The following is an 18,302-nucleotide window of genomic DNA, read 5'->3' as shown; positions in this document are numbered from 1 at the left end:
ATGCTGGACGGAGTTTAGGGTACCTAAGCAGGGGGTACCGAGGAAGGAAGGACAAAGGGAACCAGGCAGCAAATACCCACAGGGGGCAGCAGGAGAGGGGCACAGAAGGTGAGGGAAGGCAGACGTGGAAGCCCCAAGGACTGATATAGCAACGGACGAGCAGCGGACTGGAACCCTAGGAAAGGAAGACAAGCACAGGGGCACGTACCCCAGATGATAGACAGGGGAGACACAGAGTGGAATGCACAGAGAGGAAGAGGCGGAGGCAGACAGGGAGGACTGCAGCAGAACCAGTGACAGAGACGAAGCAGGCAGGAACAGAGAAAAACACGAGACAAGAGAACTATAGCTGAACTATAGGCAGCCAGAACAGTGCAGGGAATACCACACAATCACCAGGCGTCTTCCCCTTATGGAAGATGCATGAAATACCTCATACCAGGAAGTGGGTCACCAAACCCTGCCCCTCAGCGATGCCCACCCCCAGGTAAAGAGAGCGGTCAGGCGCACGCCCGCGGCCTAAGGGAGACGCACGGGACCACAGCAGAGCGGGAGACAGGACGGGAGAGCGCGCGGGTGGAGAAGCGCAGGTAAGAGGAGGCTGCGGCGGGTGCCGCCGCTGATGGGACTGCGGCGGGCATGACCGCCGATGTCACAAGCAAGCTAGAAGACAATCAACAGGCACAGGCACACAGGGGTCAACAAACTCGGCCAAAGGTAAAAGTATAACTGACGGGGATTGGAGTTTCCCAGGGCTATATGTTGTGAGTTCATTTTCCCCTTTGTCACTGAGGTCTGGTGAACTCCCTATTCTGGTAAAGGAAGGTAATGAGCCTGATTATCAGGCACCTGAGCCTAATGATGATGACTGGCTGAGTGGAGTCACGGACTGGATATAAGGCTGCCGACGCCCTTCTGCCCTGCGGGTGATTTCTCTGTGGACTTCTAGGAGACCAGTCTGATTCCTGCTCCTCTAAAGCTAAGTTTTCTGCTTGCCTTTTTGCATTTGTGTTTTGTTTTTGTTTGCCTTGCTTTACTGGATTCTGCCATTCCCTTCTGGGGTAAGCTGAATCTCCTTTTGCCGGTTGCTCTGTCTTCAGAATATTCCTGAGTACTGACATAGTCTTTTTGAAGCCTAGCATCTTCAAGGCCTTTTTCACTGTCAGTCTGTTGGCTCTTATTTTCATAGGGTTTTTCACGGATTGCAGACAGCAGCCTTCCTGTCCTTTCCTATCTAGTTAGCTTGGGCCCCGTCTTTGCTCAGTCTATCTTTCTGTCTGTGTTAGTGTTCTTTCTTCTTGCTTCACCGTCATTATATGTTGGGGGCTGCCTTTTGCTTTGGGGTCTGCTCTGGGGCAGTTTAGATTTCCCTTTCTGTCTTTAGGCTATATAGTCCTCCGGCTGTGATCGAGGGGTCTAGGGCATCGTAGGAACCCCCCACGGCTACTGCTAGTTGTGTTGATAGGTTCAGGGGTCTGCAATCCGATAGCTGCCAACTTCTCTGGTTTTCTGGACTTAGCTAGCATTTCTGTTTTTGCCTCCTACGGTGACTCATTCATAACAGCTATAAGAAGCTCTCCCTGAACCAAAAAGAGGCCACAATAATTAACCCCAGGCGTGCAGGTCAAAGCCTGCACTGGGCTCAAGGCATTAACCCCTGACGTGCAGGTCAAAACCTGCACTGGGATCATGTCAATATCATACTGTTTGTGAGAGAATGTGTAATAACCAGGCTGAACGTTCCCTGCTATCCACCCCCACACGGTGTCCGCAGCCGAAAGAATTATGACACACACTGGACTCAGGGTTAACAGTTGCTTTTACTTCAGCAGGAACGGAAATTATAACTTGGAATAAATAAGGAACAGTCTCTCATGGGTTGTCCACGGCAATTACAGTTCACACTTAGATGCTGAGATGTGATTGGGGTCTGAAACTTTAAGAGCACTGGATAGTGTCTTTTGGTATTTTACAGAGGGAGGTTGATGCAGCAATTAGAGGTTACAGACCTGTACTTGGGGTTATCTCCACAGTGTGTCATGGCACGTGCACAAGTACTTATGGGTGAATGTAGAAACTGTGGTGAATCCTGTCATAAAGACTTTAGATGTGGTGAATCCTGTCAGCAATTCTTTAGATGTGGTGAATCCTGTCAGCAATACTTTAAATCTGGTGAATCTTGTCAGCAATACTTTACATGTGGTGAATTCTGTCAGAAATAGAATGATGTCTGTACAGGTTAGAGGGAACTTAGGCTTTTACGCCTGCAGGAAATCTTGAGGTAAAAACCTCCTCCACATGTGTTCTGCTCTCCCTGAAGGCATCCCTCAGACTAAAGAGTATTCTAAACTTGCCTGGAAAAACAGCTCCTCCTGGTCAATATGACTAGGAGCTGGCCAATAGGAGACCGAATTCACATCTCAGATCCTTACAAAACAATAATTCAGTCATTGTACACTTTCACCATTAGATGGCGACAGAACACAGCAAACGAGAAATGCATTGCATCTAAAATGAAGGTGACTTGAAATGGAGAATTACAGCTCACAAATAATGTAGAGGGCCAGATAGAGAGTGAGCAGTAGTGTACAGAAGCTACTCACAATTCAGTATTACTTAAAGGGACAGACACACTCTGGACTGGGTCACTACATATGTACAGAGGGGACATCATACTGAGTGTGGGAATGTACAGTGTATACTTCATACTGTATGAGGGAAAGTACTGTGAGGACATCATACTGTTTCATGGAGAGATATATTGTGGTATCATCATACTGTATGAGGGAATGTACTGTGATGATTGTCAGGAAAATATGAGTTATTTCCTAATATCCTAGGTACACATCCAGGGCTGAATTATTGCCCTTCCCCCCATTGGTTTGTGCAAGACTAAGCTTCACCTGCAGCCACACGTGTTGTGAGTTCATTTTCCCCTTCACCATTGAGGTCTGATGAACTCCCTCTTCTGGTGAAGGAAGGTAGTGAGGCTGATTACCAAGCACCTGAGCAGGATGATGATGACTGGGTGACTGGAATTGCTGACTGGATATAAGGCAGCCGATGCCCTTCTGCCTTGCTGGTGATTTCTTAGAGGGATTCTAGGAGACCAGTCTGATTCCTGCTCCTCAAAAGCTAAGTTTTCTGCTCTGCTTTTTGCATTTGTGTTTTGGTTTGCCTTGTTTTTCTGGATTTCTGCCATTCCCTGCTGGGGTGAGCTGAATTCCTTTTTGCTCTGTCTTCAGAAAATACCTGAGTACTGATATAGTCTTTTGAAGCCTAGCATCTTCAGGGCTTTTTTCTCTATCAGTCTGTTGGCTCTTCTTTTGATAGGGTTTTGGCGGATTGCAGACAGCAGCTTTTCTATCCTGTCCTATTTAGTTAGCTTGGGCCCCATCATTTGCTCTGCCTATCTTTCTATCTGTGTGAGTGTTTTTTCATCTTGCTTCAACGTCATTATATGTTGGGGGCTGCCTATTGCTAAGGGGGTCTGCTCTGGGGTAGTTTAGATTTCCCTTTCTGTCTTTAGGCTATTTTGTTCTCCGGCTGTGATCGAGGGGTCTAGGGCACTGTAGGAACCCCCCACGGCTACTGCTAGTTGTTGTTGATAGGTTCAGGGGCCTGCAATCCGATAGCTGCCAACTTCTCTGGTTTTCTGGACTTAGCTAGTATTTCTGTTTTTGCCTCCTATGGTGACTCATTCATAACAGAATCACCAGCCATACTGCAGATCCCAGGGTACTCAATAGCAGGAAAGAATTGTAAAAAAAAAAGTGTATATTTTTTCCTCTATATCTCTGAGGCCGTAGGGGGAAATTTTTTTTCTCTCAATGGAGATAAAGCAATTGTCTGATCGTGTGGAGCAGCTCGCTGCGGAAGTGCGGTGAATTTCCGCCTACTTTGCTCATTCACATGCTGCTGAACCAAAGATCCCTACTCCTGATGTGTTTTTTGGGGATCGGTCTAAATTTTTGAATTTCAAAAATAATTGTAAATTATTTTTTGCCTTAAAGCCTAACTCGTCAGGGAGCTCCGCGCAGCGGGTTAAAATTGTCATCTCTTTGCTGCGTGGCGATCCCCAGGATTGGGCGTTTTCTTTGAAACCAGATGATCCTATTCTGACTAATGTGAACGCATTTTTTCAAGCCTTTGGGTTGTTGTATGACGAACCTAATGCTATTGATCAGGCTGAAAAGACCCTGTTGGCACTGAGCCGGGGTCGAGATTCTGCAGAATTGTACTGTCAAAAATTCCGAAAGTGAGCGGTCCTTACTACCAGGAATGATAATGCCTTGGCAGCTCTCTTTCGGAAGGGTTTGTCAGAAGCCGTAAAAGATACTATGGAGGGATTTCCTGTTCCCTCTGGTCTTGACGATTCTATGTCATTAGCCATTCAGGTTGATCGGCGTTTACGTGAACGCAGGACTGCACGAGAGGTGTTGCCACCTGTTGAACAAGTGTCTGAACCTATGCAATGTGATAGAGTTTTGTCCAGGGAGCAACGTCAGGAGTTTAGAAGGTGTAATAAGTTGTGTTTTTTTTGTGGAGATGCCTCGCATATTATTTCTGTCTGTCCTAAACGAGAGAAACGTTTTGCACACACGTTTTCTGTGGGTGGTGTTCAACCTAAGTTTCTTCTGGCAATTACTCTGATCTGCTCCCTGTCCACATTTTCCGCCAAGGCTTTTGTGGATTCGGGAGCAGCCCTGAACCTAATGGACTTGGATTTTGCTAAACGTTGTGGATTTCCGATGATACCTCTGCGGACGCCTATCCCTTTGAGGGGGGATTGATGCTACTCCTTTGGCAAAAAATAAACCTCAGTTTTGGACCCAGGTGGTAATGCCGGTCGCCCCAGACCATCAAGAAAATTGCAGATTTTTGGTGTTGCATAATTTGCATGATACCATTGTTCTGGGGTTTCCCTGGTTGCAAATTCATAATCCAGTTTTGGATTGGAAATCTGTGTCTGTGGTGAGTTGGGGTTGTCGGTGTGCCCTTAGTGAGGCTCCGGTTTTTTCCACCTCTCCTCAGTCGCATGATGTTCCTGACTATTTGGCAGACTTTTATGATGTCTTTAGTGAGAATGAGTCTGCATCTTTGCCTCCTCATAGGAGTTATGACTGTGAAATTGAACTGAGCCCGGGGTGTAAATTTCCCAAGGGTCGGCTCTTCAATTTATCTGTACCCGAGCACGAGGCTATGCGATCCTATATTAAGGAGGCGTTGGAGAAGGGTCATATTAGACCATGCTCTTCACCCTTAGGTGCCGTTTTTTTTTTCGTGGCCAAAAAGGATGGTTCATTAAGGCCTTGTATTGATTATCATGCCCTCAACAAAATTACTATTAAATATCAGTATCCGTTACCCCTGATTTCGGATCTATTCTCCAGAGTTAAAGGTGCTTGCTGGTTTACCAAGCTTGACCTCAGGGGGGCGTATAATCTTATCCGCATTAAGCATGGGGATGAATGGAAGACGGCGTTTAATACTCCGGAGGGACATTTTGAGTACCTGGTGATGCCTTCTGGGCTCACTAATTTCCCTTCTGTCTTCCAGTTCTTCATGAACGACATTTTCCGGGACTTTGTGGATAAGTTTTTGATTATCTATCTGGATGATATTTTGATCTTCTCCAAGGATTGGGCTTCTCATGTGGAACATGTTCGGACTGTGTTCCGGATCTTGAGGGAGAATTCCCTGTATGTCAAAGGATCGAAATGCCTTTTTGGGGTACAGAGGATTTCATTTTTGGGATTTATTTTGTCTCCGTCAACTATTGAAATGGACCCAGCCAAGGTACAGGCCATTTATGATTGGGTTCAGCCCACTTCTTTGAAGGCCCTCCAGAAGTTTTTGGGTTTTGCTAATTTTTATCGGAAATTTATAGCAAAATTTTCTAGTATTGCCAAGCCATTGACTGATCTGACTAAGAAGGGTGCTGATGTGTTGAATTGGTCTCCGGAGGCTGTTTCTTCCTTTCAGGAGCTGAAGCGAAGATTCACTTCTGCCCCGGTTTTGCGGGAACCTGATGTCTCACTCCCGTTCCAGGTAGAGGTGGACGCTTCTGAGATTGGTGCAGGAGCTGTTTTGTCCCAAAAGGATCCTGTAACATCTAAAATGAATCCCTGTGCTTTCTTTTCCCGAAAGTTCTCTCCATCTGAACGTAACTATGATGTGGGGAATCGGGAACTGTTAGCCATGAAATGGGCATTTGAGGAGTGGAGACATTGGTTGGAGGGAGCTAAACATCAAGTCGTGGTCCTCACTGACCACAAGAATTTGATTTACCTGGAGTCGGCCAAACGCATGAACCCTAGACAGGCTAGGTGGGCCTTGTTTTTTACACGTTTTGATTTTGTGGTCTCTTTTCTTCCTGGCACTAAGAATGTCAAGGCTGACGCTCTCTCTAGGAGCTTCTTTGCTGATTCTCCTGTGGTGACCAAGCCTGCTACCATCTTAGGCGAAGGGGTAGTTTTTTCTGCCATCTCGCCCGATTTGAGACGTGCTCTGGAAGAGTTCCATGAGGACAAACCTGAGCGTTGTCCCAGTGGAAAGTTGTATGTTCCTGACCAGTGGAAGAAGAGAGTGATGTCTGAAGTTCATTGCTCTGCATTGGCTGGTCATCCAGGTATTTTTGGTACTAGAGATCTGGTGAGTCGGTCTTTTTGGTGGCCCGCCTTGTCTCGTCATGTCAGGAATTTTGTGCAGTCCTGTGGGACTTGCTCCCGGTCTAAACCTTGTTCTCGCTCTAGTGGGTTGTTGATGCCTTTGCCGGTCCCCAGGAGGCCATGGACCCAGATTTCAATGGATTTCATCTCTGATATGCCTGTCTCTCAGAGAATGACTGTTATTTGGGTGATTTGTGATTGGGTTCTCTAAGATGGTTCATCTTGTACCACTCCCTAAGTTGCCATCTTCCTCTGAGTTGGTGCCCCTGTTTTTGCAACAGGTGGTTCGCTTGCACGGGATTCCTGAGAACATTGTATCTGACAGAGGAGTTCAGTTTGTGTCTAGATTTTGGAGGACTTTCTGTTCCAAGCTGGGAATTCAGTTGTCCTTCTCTGCTTTTCACCCTCAGACCAATGGGCAGACGGAGAGAACAAACCAGACCTTGGAGTCGTATTTGAGATGTTTTATTTCCGCTTATCAGGATGATTGGGTTTCATTTTTGCCCTTGGCCGAATTTGCTTTAAATAATTGAGCTATTTCTGACACTTTGATGTCACCTTTTTTTGGTAACTTTGGGTTTCATCCTCGATTTTCTTCAGGGCAGGTGGAGCCTTCTGCCTGCCCAGGTGTTGACACTGTGGTGGAGAGAATGCACCAGATCTGGGACCAAGTGGTGGATAAGTTGTCTCTCTCCCAGGAAAAGGCCCAGCGGTTTTCCAACCGACATAGGACCATTGGTCCCCAGTTTAAGGTTGGTGATATGGTTTGGTTATCATCAAAAAATATCGCTATGAAGGTGGCTTCTCCTAAGTTTAAGCTTAGATTTATTGGACCTTACAAGATTTTGGAGATTATTAATCCGGTCTCTTTTCGTTTGGCTCTTCCTGTCACATTTAAAATCCATAACAGTTTCATAAGTCCTTGTTGAAAAGGTTTGTTGAAACAGTTGTTCCTGGGGTGGCACCTCCGGACCCTGTATTGATTGAAGGTAACATGGAATATGAGGTAGAGAAGATACTGGATTCCCGTCTGGCTAGACGGAGACTCCAGTATTTGGTTAAGTGGAAGGGTTATGGTCAGGAGGATAATTCCTGGGTCTCTGCCTCTGATATTCATGCCAAAAGATTGGTGCGTGCCTTTCATCGGGCTCACCCTGATCACCCTGGTGGCGTGGATGAGGGTTCAGTGACCCCTCCTCAAGGGGGAAGTACTGTTGTGAGTTCATTTTCCCCTTCACCATTGAGGTCTGATGAACTCCCTCTTCTGGTGAAGGAAGGTAGTGAGGCTGATTACCAAGCACCTGAGCAGGATGATGATGACTGGGTGACTGGAATTGCTGACTGGATATAAGGCAGCCAACGCCCTTCTGCCTTGCTGGTGATTTCTCAGAGGGATTCTATTAGACCAGTCTGATTCCTGCTCCTCAAAAGCTAAGTTTTCTGCTCTGCTTTTTGCATTTGTGTTTTTGGCTTTGTTTTGCCTTGTTTTTCTGGATTTCTGCCATTCCCTGCTGGGGTGAGCTGAATTCCTTTTTGCTCTGTCTTCAGAAAATACCTGAGTACTGATATAGTCTTTTGAAGCCTAGCGTCTTCAGGGCTTTTTTCCCTTTCAGTCTGTTGGCTCTTGTTTTGATAGGGTTTTGGTGGTTGCAGACAGCAGCTTTTCTATCCTGTCCTATTTAGTTAGCTTGGGCCCCATCATTTGCTATGCCTATCTTTCTATCTGTGTGAGTGTTTTTTCATCTTGCTTCACCGTCAATATATGTTGGGGGCTGCCTATTGCTTTGGGGTCTGCTCTGGGGCAGTTTAGATTTCCCTTTCTGTCTTTAGGCTATTTAGTTCTCCGGCTGTGATCGAGGGGTCTAGGGCACCATAGGAACCCCCCACGGCTACTGCTAGTTGTTGTTGATAGGTTCAGGGGTCTGCAATCCGATAGCTGCCAACTTCTCTGGTTTTCTGGACTTAGCTAGTATTTCTGTTTTTGCCTCCTACAGTGACTCATTCATAACACACACGGCTGCAGCCCTCTGTGTCTGCCTCTGTGAAATTCTATCCACTCCCCCCTCCCTTCAGCAAACGGTCATTTTTATTGCATCTGGCCATTTAAGTGTAGGTTTTCTTTCCCTCCAAGATTTTCTTTGTCCTAATCCTAAAATGGTCAAACTCAAATTTAATAACTCCCGTTAAACCTAGAAATGTGAAACTTGGGATTCCTGGAGCTGGGCACGTAGGCTACGCCTGGCAGCGCTTTGCAGCCTGTACAGCCATCAGAAACCATGGAAATGAGTTTCTGCCTCCCATTAACACGTAAACATGTCGTGTTCAGTCTCAAAAGAAAGATAAATTCGCAGGGGAAAATATAATGCCCCGGTCGTCACTTTCCAGCCAAAGATATGGCAAGGAGAAGCTTTTAATAACTTTTCAAAATAGGATGTCCTCCCGGGAACAGCCCATATGTGAGGTCAATAAAGGTGGGAGTTCCTAAGTTTATGGGCAAACCAAAAAAGAGAAACAACCATTTTGAGACGTGTTCATAACCTGGGGGAGGACAGCTAACATCCATGCTGTGGACTGAATCTTTTCTTTGGAACTCTCCTCCCCTTATTGACACGTCATACCTGTGACTGAGACATAGTAAGTTTCCTATTTTAATCCCTTTTATTTCTAACTTTCTGTACATATTGTATTTTCTCTCATTTTGTATTTTTGTAAACACTACCTATATTTTCTGGAATAAACCTATAAATGTACTAGTTTTGTTCTCCTTGCTCTATGACAGAACCAACATGTACTCCATGCCAAATCACGCTACCTGTGGGTTGGTACCTGACCCGATATAGGCTTTAGTATCAATCGAGGTACTGGTGGCAGTAAAGTGTCCTGGTGGTATTGGGGAACCATGGCAGTGACCTATCGGAGGTTTACTGTATGTGTGTATTCCCTGCCTGGAATTGGTGATATATACCGCCCTCACTGCAGAGTGCCTGATAGCCAGTTCACGACAAGGCATCCTTTCTGGCGACTACTTATCCTAGCTGCAGTTCCCTAACTGACCTGAGCGTAAGGGGGTGTACTAGAGAGCTGCAAGTTCCTAACTGATATTAGATACAAATGCCTCAGTGACATCCTAAGTGTCACAAAAAGGGAGATATATTGTGTTCCCCCTGAGAAAAGGGACACCCACTCCAACAAATATGCATGCAAGAGGAAATATGAGTCAACAGGTGAATAAGGTAAAAAATCTTACAGTCTTTATTAGAATATGTAGACAAACATCATATCAAAAATATGGTAGATAAAATGACAACACCACGGGGTAGACGCAGCTCACCCAGGGTAATACCCACTCCCCAATGTCTTTAAGAGCAAAAAATTACATGCAGTATATGTATGAACAAGTACACAGCAAGTGCAATTATAGACTAGCATGTCAAAAAGTAGTGCCCAGAAAAAACACCATGGGATGCAGATAGATGGCGATCACATGAGAACAGCCTAAGTAGCGCAATATCTTACCCAGGTGTAGGCAGGAGCGGGGTGACCCCAGGGCCAGGTAGGGGAAAGCCCGACGCGCGTTTCGCGTGGAAAGACCACGCTTTCTCAAGGGAAGTCTATGTGTGGTGGAGCGGACTACTTCCTCCTTGCGCCCGGGGGGAGGCAAGGAGACACCGCCCACGATCACCAACGCCAAGGAAAACAGCGTGCATGCGCACAACCACTACATCACCACTGAAATATGCTATCAAAGTAGCCGGCCGCCTCCCATGTCCTGTGCTGGCATCGATATATCGATGACAACCTATTTTTGTGGGATGGGACTGTGCAGCAGCTCGGGGACTTTATGAGGACGCTTAATCAAAATGCAGTTAATATTCATTTAACTTATATTTCTGACCCTAAAAAAATTAATTTTTTAGATGTCACTCTGAGTGTGGATCCTATGGGCCACATTCAGACTGACGTCTATCGTAAACCAACATCTGTTAACTCTTTGGTACATGCGTCCTCTGCTCATTATCCATCTACCATTAGGGCTGTCCCGGTCGGACAGTTCCTACGGATGAGGCGGATCTGTTCGTTGGATACGAAATTTGAAGCCCAATCGGTCGATTTAAAATCTCGATTTTCTAGTCGTGGATATTCTAATAGATGCATAAAAAATGGCTACCTAAGGGCAAGGGCGACTCCACGATCGGGTCTCCTCAAATCCCATACTGGGAACTCTTGGACTAGCAATGATGGACCGATTAGGTTCATTTCTACTTTTAATAATCAGTGGGACAATATGAGACGTGCCCTTACTAAACATTGGCCTGTTTTGAGTACTGAGCCTTCCCTGAGATCGTGTTTGGGTAAGCACCCCTTGATGACTTCAAGGAGGTCAAAAAATCTTAATGACCTTTTGGTTAATAGTCATTATGTACCTGCTTTGGTCAATCCATTTGGTACGAGGGGCCCTGTTACTGGTTCTATACCTTGCGGTCACTGTTTGGCATGTACAAATGTCCTGCGCTGCTCTACCTTTACTTCCTCTGACGGACAGAAACAATATGACATTCGGCATCGGATATCATGCAGTAGTACAAATGTCATATACTATGCCACATGTGGCTGTTCTAAGATATATATTGGTCTAACGTCTAGGGAGTTAAGAATACGGGTACGTGAGCATGTGCGGGACATTTGTGCGTCGAAGACAGTGACTGATTTAGCACTTCTTAAAACATTACCTCGCCATTTCCGGCAATACCATAATAGTGAGTCTCTTTCGCTTAAGATCAGAGGTATTGATCAGGTCCATCTTGGCATTAGAGGTGGTAACTATAAACGGAGATTGGCCCAAGTCGAGGCCAAGTGGATTGTAATGTTGGACACTTTGGCCCTGCGGGGCCTTAATGAATCTCTATCCTTCTCTTCTTTTTTATAGGACCTCTGTAGGACCCTTTATTTAGTAGCTAGACATTTTCATTATCCCATAACATTTTCTTATTTTATTATTTTTCCCTCTCGTCCCTTGGCCTCCCCTCCTTCCAGGATATGGGGTTTCTCGTGTTTTTATTATGTGTTTTTAATTTTTTTCTTTTTAATTCAATTTTCTAGTTTGCTGTGGGACCTTCTAATTCATCTGGAAGTAAAAATATTTCTTCATCACCTCTGGCTATCCATTGTACCATCAAGTTCCTCCACTATATGTCTACATGATTTTATGTGTTGTGCTTGTATATATGTCTGAAATTGTATTCTTGATATAGGATCTTCTATACATGACTATATACTATTGTATATTCGTGACCTTATAGGGGCACATTGTTTGGTACACCTTAGACCCATATTGTATCATTCTGATGTGGAGGTCTTTTTCTTTCTACTTTGATAGCATATTTCAGTGGTGATGTAGTGGTTGTGCGCATGCGCGCTGTTTTCCTTGGCGTTGGCGATCGGGGGCGGTGTCTCCTTGCCTCCCCCCGGGCTCCGGGAGGACTACTTCCTCCTTGTGCCCGGGGTGATGTGTGACGCCTTCCCCTGTATCAGCTGGCGCCTCTGGTCTCCAGCGCGCATGCGCTGTTTAGAACCACGCTGATTGGCTCACTGACTCCCATGTGACCGCGTCACATGGGACATAAGAAGGTCCTGCGCTCCACCACACATAGACTTCCCTTGAGAAAGCGTGGTCTTTCCACGCGAAACGCGCGTCGGGCTTTCCCCTACCTGGCCCTGGGGTCACCCCGCTCCTGCCTACACCTGGGTAAGGTATTGCGCTACTTAGGCTGTTCTCATGTGATCGCCATCTATCTGCATCCCATGGTGTTTTTTCTGGGCACTACTTTTTGACATGCTAGTCTATAATTGCACTTGCTGTGTACTTGTTCATACATATACTGCATGTAATTTTTTGCTCTTAAAGACATTGGGGAGTGGGTATTACCCTGGGTGAGCTGCGTCTACCCCGTGGTGTTGTCATTTTATCTACCATATTTTTGATATGATGTTTGTCTACATATTCTAATAAAGATTGTAAGATTTTTTACCTTATTCACCTGTTGACTCATATTTCCTCTTGCATGCAAGTTCCTAACTGAAACTGAAAGTGGAAACAAAAGTTGTGGGTTATATCCCTGACAGGGATATCGTACTGTGTGTGGGGTAATGTACTGTGGGGACATCTTACTGTGTGGGGGGAAGGTATTGTGGGGCCATCATACTGTATGTAAGGGAATGTAATGTGCAGTGAGGGGCATTTTGCTATGTGTGTTTTGTGGGGTCCCCGAAAGCCATATAATAATATGTAGAAACAATTTTGGTCCTCTTGAGGGGCAGTATTTTTGTGTGGACACATATAAAGCAACTGGGCAAGTGCAGTGGCACAATGCAGTGTAAATTAAGACTCTCCATACATTCTCCTCCACCATCTTGGCAGAGTGATTAGTTGCAGCTGTGGCACAATTGCCAGATTTGACCTTATACTTTAGACAGAATCTTCCTGAAAGGAGATGCGTCAGACACTTTCCTGGGCTTGTTCTGCCACCTGGTGGTAACTTCTCATATATACAGTATGGGCTTGATCACATTAAGTGGTTGTTTGTTTCTCAGATTCCTCCTGTGACCCAAAGTGGTGATAATATGCTATGGTCCTTGCTGCAGGGCATTCGGGGGGTGGTAATGCATCTGACACGCTCTTTGCACCATTGCATGCAGCGTTCACACCAGATTGTAAATATTCCATGGATAAAGCTGGTGCAGAATCCTCCTGTGTGGTATGGAGGAGACGTCATCACATCTGCAGCTTTAGTAAACAACGATCAACCAAAAACAGCAGGTGAAATGAGACAAGGATCATGTCCAATAGCCAAATGAGGAAAGATCAAGGTTGGAGGAGAGGATGAGACATAGAAAACAGGGGCAGAGCAGAGAGGAGTTAGGCCCCTTTCACACATCAGTTTTTTGGTGTCAGGCTACTTTCACACTAGCGTCGTGTGACGTACGTTGCAATGCGTCGTTTTGGAGAAAAAACGTATCCTGCAAAGTTGCCTGCAGGATGCGTTTTTTCTCCATAGACTTGCATTAGCAACGCATTGCGACGTATGGCCACACGTCGCATCCGTCGTGCGACAGATGCGTCGTGTTTTGGTGGCCGCGACGCACAAAAAAAGTTACATGTAACGTTTTTTGGTGCGTCGTGTCTGCCATTTTCGACAGCGCATGCGCGGCCAAAACTCCGCCCCCTCCTCCTCGGACATTACAATGGGGCAGCGGATGCGTTGAGAAACTACATCCGCCGCCCCCATTGTGCAAATCTTTCACAACGTCGGTACGTCGGCCTGACGCATAGCGACTGGCCCGTACCGACGCTAGTGTGAAAGTAGCCTCAGTCACAATCGGTCGGCTCAACGGATTGACGGATCCATCGCAGGTGGTGAAAAACTGATGCGACGGATCCGTTTTTTCAATGGATCCGACTGACGGATCAGTCGAAAAAAACTGATCCGTTGCATCCGTTTTTTCATCCGTTTCTTGACGGATCCGTTTTTAAAATAGAAATGATAGATAGAAAGAATAGAGAGATAGTGTTAGGCATCGGGTTCCTGTCGCTGCACAGGGGGAATCCCAAGCCTTGCCTCTGGTCCAGCTATAGCAACACATGCTGGTCAGCAGCGAACTACTCCAGGGACTAAGTCCTCCATTCGGTCCACTGAGCATGCCCGTGGGACGATCTCCCATTGGAGATCGGAGGTCACGTGCTCAGGTCCTTGTCCAGCTTGGATTGGACCATCAGGAAGGTCCCGGAAGGACGCTGCTATTAAAGGTTCGCATGGCCGCTCGGCCATGTGCTGGTATAGACTGCATTACCAGACTATGAGGAGTGAGTGTTGTATGCATGTATGAATGTCTCTGGTACACTTGGTATGCATGTGTTGTGCAGCCTAGCCTGTTAAGCACCCGGGCTTAGGTGTAGGTAGAGGCAGAGTCTGAGACTGGCATCAGTGTCCACTGCTGGCTCTGCACGCCATGTTGCACATGCTCGACACTCCACCATAGTCAGCGTCTATAGTGGTGTCCACAGGTGCGATGCCATGCCCCCAGAAGTGTCCTTGGGGCAGAGTTCTGTGACCGCATTCTGAGCAATCCCTTTGCAAGCTCTGAGAGCTAAACAGGCTTCGGCATTTATGTTCTGCGGTACTGCGGCTCTGTGAAGCAACAGAGTCCGCCCCTGTACACACCGGGTGACGCTAACCCGTGTGTGTTTTTCTATTATACCGCCATATAACGTCTGCCATTACTGAGCAGCAGTTTACCACCCCGGCACGGTGGACCCTGGGCTGCGAACGCACCTTATTACCATCTTTTAATATTTGGTGTGTTCCACCAGCCCTAACAGATAGATAGATAGATAGATAGATAGATAGATAGATAGATAGATAGATAGATAGATAGAAAGGATAGATAGTTGGAAAGAATAGATAGAAAGAATAGATGATAGAATGAATAGATAGAAAGAATAGATGGATAGAAAGAATAGATGGATAGAAAGAATAGATAGAAAGAATAGGTAGAAAGAAAGAATTGATAGATAGAAAGAACAGATAGATAGATATAAAGAATAGAAAGCATAGATAGAATACATTGAAAGAATAGATAGAGAGAAAGAATAGCTAGATAGAAAGATTAGATAGACCAGAATGGGAGACCAGCCTGCTCGGCAACGGTTTGAAAGGAACAATATAGGGACGTCAGGATAGACCAGGGCACGGCCTCAGGAGAGTGCAGGAGGTGTCCATTTCCCCGTTCCCTATGGCAGGGCCCACCGTTGTAATTGTGTCCGCGGTGTTCCCTTGTTTGTTTGTCATTTTGTGACCGACCGACTGCTGAGTCGTGTCACACAGGGCTAGTCACTTCGTGACAGGTGGAGCACAGACACTGGATGAGACATAGATGACGGGGCAAAGCAGAGAGGACTGGAGGCAGAGGAGATTGAAAGAAAGTACAGAGGCAGAGCTAGAAGGACAGGCCCAAAGTAGAAAGTAAGGATGGGATAGAGGAAGAAAGATGGGGTAGAGGAAGAAGGATGGGATAGAGGAAATAAGGACAGGGGCAGAGGAGTAAGAAAGAAACGACAGGGGGCAGAGGAAGAAGGACGGGGTCACAGGAGGAAAGAGGAGTAAAGATGGAGTAGAGGAGGAATGAAGGATGGGAGGCAGAGGAGGAAGGAAGGATGGAGGGCAAAGGAGGAAGGATGGGACCACAGGAGGAAGTATGGATTGGATAGAGGAGTTAGAAAGAAAGGACAGAGGCAGAGGAAGAATGACGGGGCCACAGGAGGAACTATGGAGGAAAGAGAAGGAAAGATAGGGCAGAGGAGCAAGGAAGGATGGGAGGCAGAGGAGGAAAGAAAAATGGGCAAAGGAGGAAGGACTGGGCCACAGGAGGAAATATGACGGATAGAGGAGGAAAGATGGGGTAGTGAAGGAAGGAAGGATGGGATACAGGAGGAAGGAATGGCGGGGACAGAGGTAGAAGGACGGGGCCATGGGAGGAACTTGGGGGGGCAGAGGAGGAAGGAAGGATGAGGGCAGAGGTAGAAGGATTGGGCAACAGGAGGAAGTATGGAGAACAGAGGAGGAAAGCTGGGGTAGAGGATAAAGAAAGGATGGGAGGCAGAGGTTGAAAGAAGGGGCCACAGGAGGAATTAAGGATGGGATAGAGGAGGAAAGATGGGGTAGCGAAAGAAGTAAGGATGGGATAGAAGAGGAAGGAATGACGGGGCCACAAGAGGAAGTAAGGACGGGGTCAGAGGAGTAAGGAAAAAAGGACAGGGGGCAGAGGAAGAAGGACGGGGCCACAGGAGGAACTATGGAGGACAGAGGAGGAAAGATGGGGCAGAGGTGGAAGGAAGGACGGGGGCAGATGAGGAAGGATGGGGCCACATGAGGATGTATGAGGGACAAAAGAGGAAAGATGTGTGTCAGGAAAATACCAGTTATTTCCTGATATCCCAGGTACACATCCAGCTGAATTACTGCCCTTCCCCTCATTGATTTGTAAAAAGCAAGCTTCACCAGCGATTCCCCCTCGCAGCTGCAGCCCCCCCCCTGCTCTGCCTCTGTGAAACCCTATCCACTCTACCCCCTCCCTACAGTAACTGGTCACTTTTATTACATCTGGCCAGTTAAATGTGGATTTTCCCTCCAAAACTTTCTTTGTCCATTCCAGGTTGAATTTAGTAACACCCAGTAATCTTAGAGACAGGAAAAAGATATTTCCAGAATCAGTATATTTGATGTGTGCGGCGAAACTTAGCATTTTCGTGCGGTCGCCGCACACATCAAATTGCAGCATGCGGATGCATCTGCATACAACGCATTTCCCTGCGTACCCAATGTCAATGATAGGTACGCAGGACGCATACAGAAGTAGGCGGAGCATATGCGGAGCTTCAGGGAGGAAGAAAGGAGGAAGTAGGCAGCCATCCACAGCCCTCCTGAATGCAAATATGAAGCCAGCCTAAGATGTTGTGCTGATGAACCATTTTCCTTGGGAAGGCCCTCCTCCCCTTTATCGACACATCATACCTGTGACTGAGATAGAGTAAGTTTCTTATTTTAATCCTTTTATTTGTAACTGTCTGTACATACTGTATTTTGTCTCCTTTTGTAATATCTTTTGTATTTTTGTAAACAATGCATATATTTTATGGAGTAAACTTATAAATTTACTAGTTTCGTTCTTTTGTTCTATGATCAAACCGACACGTACAGTACTCTGTGCCAAATCACGCTACCTGTGGGTTGGCTCCTGACCTGATATAGACTTTAGTATCAAACGAGGAACTGGTGGTATTGGGGAACCCTAGCAGTGATGGATCGGAGGTTTATGTGTGTATTCCTTGCCTGGAACTGGTGATATACACACCGCCCTCACTGCAGAATGCCCAATAGCCAGTACGCGTCAAGGCAGCCTTTCCGGTGACTACTTATCCTACGTACAGTTCCCTGACTGACCTGAGGGTAAGGGGGGCACCAGAGAGCTTCAGATTCCTAACCGGAACTTAAAGTGAAACCAAAAGTGGTGGGGTGATATAATTCATGACAAATTGATTATACCCCCCAAAGTAAAATTCCTGACAATTGGTGGCAGAGCAGTGGGATCATAGAGCGTTAGTGATCTGATTTGAGCAATCATTCCTCTCACTAAAAACTTGCACGGTTCTTGCAAGGACCCTGCGTAAAAAGTTTTGAAGATCAAACTCAGTGTTTATTAGATCTGAGCCAATACTGTGTGTGTAGCAGTTACCCACTCCCCTTCTCTTTGTTTTCCTGTCCTATCTTTTATTTGGCAATTATGGCTATGAGGCATTGACCCCCTTGGCAAAAAAAAAAAAGAAATGGTGCGACTTGAAGCAGATCAAGACCGTTCCCAGAGCTCAGCAGAGACAAGGATAAGCCAAAGTATGGACAATACTGATCCAGAGGTCCAACCGGTGAATGTCAGCCCTACTCATAACCAGGGTAACGTGGACCCCTATCTGCGGATGGCCTTGGAGCAACTTCCTGCAGACGATCATGAGGGACGTCTGAAGCTGATCCAGCAATACAGAAAGGCTGAGTGCAAGCGGGAAGAGAGACAGTACCAGCT

Source organism: Dendrobates tinctorius, unplaced genomic scaffold, assembly GCF_039654945.1.
Source record: "Dendrobates tinctorius isolate UK_male_01 unplaced genomic scaffold, ASM3965494v1 ptg000028l, whole genome shotgun sequence".
NCBI lineage: Eukaryota > Metazoa > Chordata > Amphibia > Anura > Dendrobatidae > Dendrobates > Dendrobates tinctorius.
Note: the sequence above shows the minus strand (reverse complement) of the source record.